The sequence below is a fragment of the Agrilus planipennis genome, unplaced genomic scaffold, assembly GCF_000699045.2.
Source record: "Agrilus planipennis isolate EAB-ADULT unplaced genomic scaffold, Apla_2.0 scaffold257, whole genome shotgun sequence".
NCBI classification, from domain to species: Eukaryota; Metazoa; Arthropoda; class Insecta; order Coleoptera; family Buprestidae; genus Agrilus; species Agrilus planipennis.
In genome coordinates this window covers 147,460-153,173 of record NW_020438985.1, presented here as the reverse complement: position 1 = coordinate 153,173, position 5,714 = coordinate 147,460, and positions in this window count along the sequence as shown.

Below are 5,714 nucleotides of genomic sequence, written 5' to 3'. Positions count from 1 at the left end.
ATGATGAATGTTCAGAATTTACCTTTCGGGTGGACGTAGACTGTATACTATTCGGACGAAAAATTATAATATAAAAAGTTTATATAAATTCTGTGGTCTGAACAAAGTTTTAAAACATTCAATGGGAGAACTAGTTTTTTTTCAACTACAGTGTTAAGTTGGTTCTCGGGTTAGGTTTCCATACGGAAACCTTATAGGATCACTCGCGTGTCTATCCGTTTTTTTTTTTAATGACACCTTTGCTATCAAAAAGTACAGCATTTATTGATGAATATTCATATTGATTGCAATCATGATTATTATCAATTCAAAATTTCTTCCCCTTTAATTATATTATGTAGAAATAAAAGCTGATAGGGTGAATAAGGTTTTTTATTGATTGTTATTGATTGTGTGTGGTTTTGTAATCAATAAAAAACTTTATTCATCCTATCAAGTTTGATTTATGCAAATTACATCGTAACGTGGACTCCTAAAAACCAATATAAATGTAAATTTAAGTTGTATTTACCGTACACATATTTTTTACTGAATAGTATTAGGAAAAGTTGAAAATTTTGTTTTGGTTACTATAATACACAGACTACAGGCTGTATAATAAGTAACAATTAATTATCCGTTCAATTGCTACAGTTCTAATGGTAATGATTAGTAAACAAGGACAAAGTAAAAAAAGATAATAATTCCACTTAAATCGCTGCTGACGTTGTTTTGTCTGTTTGTGCTTCGGAACTGGCACGTGAATTCGATCTTGCCAATTTGCCAGTGTTTTCGTTATCGGTAAATATTCTGATATTACATTTATTGGAAATGAAATATTAATTAATTGGTAATTGAATCAGTAGACATATGGATCCTTATGTGATTGCATTTGATTCAGAAACTCTTATAGCCAATGCAGCATCGAATTTATCGTGGTTAATATGCGTAGGTATATTTATCTGTGGATATTTTGGTATTTTACCGGATAATTTCCGGTTTTTGAAATTATTATTCTAAGTACATAACATAAGCTGTGTGCTATCACATATGTGATAAAGTAGGTGGGTGCTGTTGATAAAAGTTAATCGGAATGTGAAGTCAGAGCCTTTTTCTTACACTAAATTGTGGAAAATATATTTTGAAAACCATTGCTGTACTATTAAACAGAATGCCTTTTTTGGTAAATGTCTAGATGATGGCCCCCACCCCCTTTGGGGTGGGTGGAATCGAAAGAGGAGGTCTCCCCTACCACTGTACGATAAAAAGTCCGTGGCGGTCTCACCCCCATAAAAAGTTATGGGGGTTAGATGGGGGTGGGGACAGGGGGGATCTAAAGAGGGTGGTCACCTGAGTAAAACCCCATAAAAAAATTGCGGCGGTCTCACCCCCATAAAAAGTTATGGGGGTTAAAAGTTGATTATTTTGACAACTTTCATACACTATAATTCAAATAAAATTCAATAAAAAAAATATTTTCAAGCGGGTGGAGGTGGGGGATCGAAAGAGGGTGGTCACTTGAACAAAACCCGATAACCTAACCTAACCTAACCTAACCTACCCTATTGATAAAGATATTTAAATAATGTTTTATATAACTTTCTCAATATTTTTATGTATTTTTCATTAGTTTTACCTTTGAATATTGTTTAAGAATGACTATATAAATATTTACATTCCTAGAAATGTATAAAAATTGGCATATTTATTAACTTTGAACCCCCATAACTTTTTGTGGGGGTGAGACCGCCACGAACTTTTTATGGTGCAGTGGTGGGTGAGACCTCCTCTTTCGACCCCCCCCTTCGGGGGTGGGGGCCATCATCTAGCCCTTTTTTTGTAGTGAATTAATTATAATGCTGTAATATTAATTATGTCTGTGTAATGAAGTATGAAATCAACCTGCGTATATGACAAGGGCTTTTTTACAACCAGGTTGTTGGGGAAGAAATGGCAACAAAATTTGTCTATGTAATGTACGTGTATTTTTTAGTATTATTGAATAGTTATTTAATGCCCGCTTGCACTTATCAGTAAAATTGAGGAAAGAAAAGGGAGCAACAAGTTTTTTTATCTTTTACCACTGGTCTGACACGTGAAAACAACAAAAATACTTCATTTTATGCCGGTGTGTTTGTTTTTGTATAGTTATAGCCTTATCTTTCGTTTAACTCGCATGATATACGTAATTATTATTGTTGTTATTCAAAAAATAAACGCTTTGGTGTAAAATCTTTTTAAGGTTTTTGATGATAATAGGCGCATTTAGGAAGTATTATTAAATTTACCAAAACACCTAGTAATATCTTAAAACTAACACCATCTTCACGCACTTCAACAAATATCGAACATTTTTGGAAACTATTAAAAAGCATTGATATGTAACATAAAATATATTATATATTTCTAGCGATAAATGTATTCAATTCATCATCATCAACTCCTTTCTATTCTTAGGCAATCATCGGATTTCCCGACACCTACAAGTCTAACCGAGTGTCTTCACGTCTCAGAAAGTGTTCTATCGTTTTATCTCTTCATTTTAGGATTGTATTCTTCTACCCTTTCTAATCCCCTTATTTTTTTAGGGATTCCAAATTATGATATTAGAATGTTATGTTAGAAATAATCAATTTCTCAGAAACTAGGACACACCAGGATAATCACTGATTTTTTGCAAAATTTAATCAAGATTTCACATATTAAAATCCACTGATATATATATGGCATGCCTTATTAAATGTAACTAATTAACTCATGTATTACATTTTTTACAAAGTAATAGATTACTTCAATATGAGTATTAAAGTCTAAAGTTCATAATTGATAAAGTAAGCGATCTTAAAATGATTCGGTCAATCTAAATCTATATTCAGCGTTATTATTATTAGTACCTAATATTTGTTGAAGATATCGATTAACGTTGTATAAATTTAACCCTGAATGCTTCCCTTCACTGGGAATATTCACTGTCGTGTGCACGAGTAAAGTGGTGCACTTATTATACCTCCAAGGCCTCCTTTATGATTGGTCTGTACAATCACTTATAGTTGCAACTGGCTATTTTTGAACATTATTATAATGTTGTATTGTTTTGCTAACCTTTTTAACTCTGGGTTATTACGTCTTTATGTGTGTAAATCTCAATTTAACAAATTGAAATAGTCTTTGTTGATGAGCTGTCATACCAATGGTCCTCTTGACTTTGAATTTGCCCATCAGTTTATTTAAGTTGAGTGAAAACCTTCGTGCAACACAACTTAAAAAAAAAAGGATTGCAGTAGAACCCCCGATATTTGGGCATAATAACTGAGTGTCGTTATTAACAGAAATTAGCACAATATGAATTTACAAGACAGACAATAATACGATCGTTTCGAAAGTTTGTAGCAATAAAAATATGACGATAAGTATATATCAGTTTACTGTCGTTATTACTGATCTTTAGCGTTGGCTTAAATGGTAAATTTGCGGGACTATTAAAACCTTTACACCAATGTTGTCGTTATAATCGATAACCGATGTTGTTATATCCAATCTCCACTGTATTTTGAAAAAATATAGACGTATTTTTTTTATTTTAACAAAACCTTGAGCCGTTTGATTTAATTTAGAATTTAACCAAACATTATAAGAGGGAGTAGGTAAAACCGAAACCTTTCCTTAAAGTTGACTTTGCCCTTTCTCTTAAAATTTATTACACATTAAATATTACGTACTTTGATCTTACTTTGGTGGCGGTTTTACTAACGATTAGTGAATGTGTGACCGTTTCGACGTGTTTGCCGTTTTAATCGCAATGTAACTTTGATTACTATTCAAATAACAGAAGGTTTCGCGCTGTCTTTTACAGATAAAAATGTTTAGGTAATATGAAACATCATTACGTATCTTATCAAAAATTAACTAACAAGTATTTTGAGTCACGGCGAGTTAAACTCTATCACAAAGTGTCTTATTAGTTGCCTATATATTTCCCGAAAAAAAAAAAAGTAAGCATAAACCAGTACTTATTTACTTACATATTTAAAGTGACATTGCACGAAGCATCCAAGTAGTTAGGAAGTGGACAATTACAAAGTCATTATTAATCGTCCCTAGGTACGAAGTTATTTAATCAGGGTGGTCTAAATTAAAAATTATTTGTACTTTTGTACTTTATGCTACCTCTGTAATCTGTAATCAGATAACTATAACTAAAATGATGATGGATGTACCCACTTAATAAATTTAATGACGTAAATGAGAGGGTGACCGTCTTGGACGTTTTTTCTTTTCTTTTTTTTTCTGGTAAAGCAACGGGAGGGTTCTATCATTAGTTATACATATTTGACCACATTGAATACGCGCAGATAAGTCAGTAAATAGAGTTACGGATAAGTAGGGATTAACAGTTTTCTCGTGATTCTTTGCTATGCACTGTTTTATTCAAGTGGATTGAGTTTATCCTTAAATTATAATTTCAGAAAAGTTTTGTGCCTGATGGTACAATTATTAAAGGGTCTGATTGTTGCTTTGTAAACCACGGATTGACCATCTTTGGTTTTAGGGTTGTAACGTCTATGCTTTAGCGGTTACAGATGAGGGTGCGAAAGTTTTTGTTATTGGTAGGAAACCTATTTTAACATTCAACATATTGTATTTATTGTTGTAGCATTGTTGTACAACATGTATTCGTTAAATATCCTCGTTAGAATGAATGTGCGGATTTGGATGAGGAGGCGGATTTTAAACAATTTAACTTCTGTTCATTCCTGCAGTTGTGGATACGGATGTCTAATACAACTACTATCTATTCGGGTTACTCATTTAGTGGAACTTCGGTGCATAAATGTTTTTTTTTGCGGTTATTTTTGACGTTTCGTCATACGTTTTGTAAAGCCATAATCTTATAATAGTGTAACAGTGAAAGACGTTTCAGTTTTTAATATATATGTATGTGGATATTGACAGACACGTCTTTTCATTCTGGGTAAGAAGTGGATGTTGATGCTTAAGAAAATTGAGAAATTGATTATCAACATCATCATCATCATCATCAAAAGGTCATCAGTCTTAAGACTGGTTGGACGCTCATCTCCACTCCTTCCTATCCTGAGCTAACCTTCGCATTTCCCTAAAACTAGAGCATCATATCCTTAACTATTTGCAAACAGTGATGTAATCTAGGTCTACCTCTAGCCCTCCTAACTCCCGTTTGTGTCTCTAATATGTCTCTGACTACATCTTTAAGCCTGAGAAAGTGTCCTACCAACCTATCTCAATCAAACTCATCCCTAAATTTTTAAGTACATTGTCAAAAGGTTTTTCTAAATCTACAAATCCTTTGTACGCGCTCTTTCCTTGCTCTATCGTTTTCTCTATTGTTACCCGTAAAGCTAGAATGGCCTCCCGCGTTCCTCTATTTCTTCTAAACCCAAATTGATCTTCCCCTAATAATTCTTCCGCCCTTTTTTCGATCCTTCTCTGTACAATTCTAGTTAAGATTTAATTGATTATGTTAAAATTATTTTAAAAGTTGGTGTTTTTCTTTACCATTATTTGAATGTAAGGTAGTTTCATTTATGCTAATCGTTTTACGCTTGCAACAAGTAGAAATGACAAAATTTTCGAAACAATGTATCTGTGATACTCACCTCAAGGCCAGATACGAATAAAATAACGTAAAACACCTCTTTTCTGATTAGATAATGTAGAAAATGTTGCCATCGTAGCCTGAAACAAGCTCATCAGTT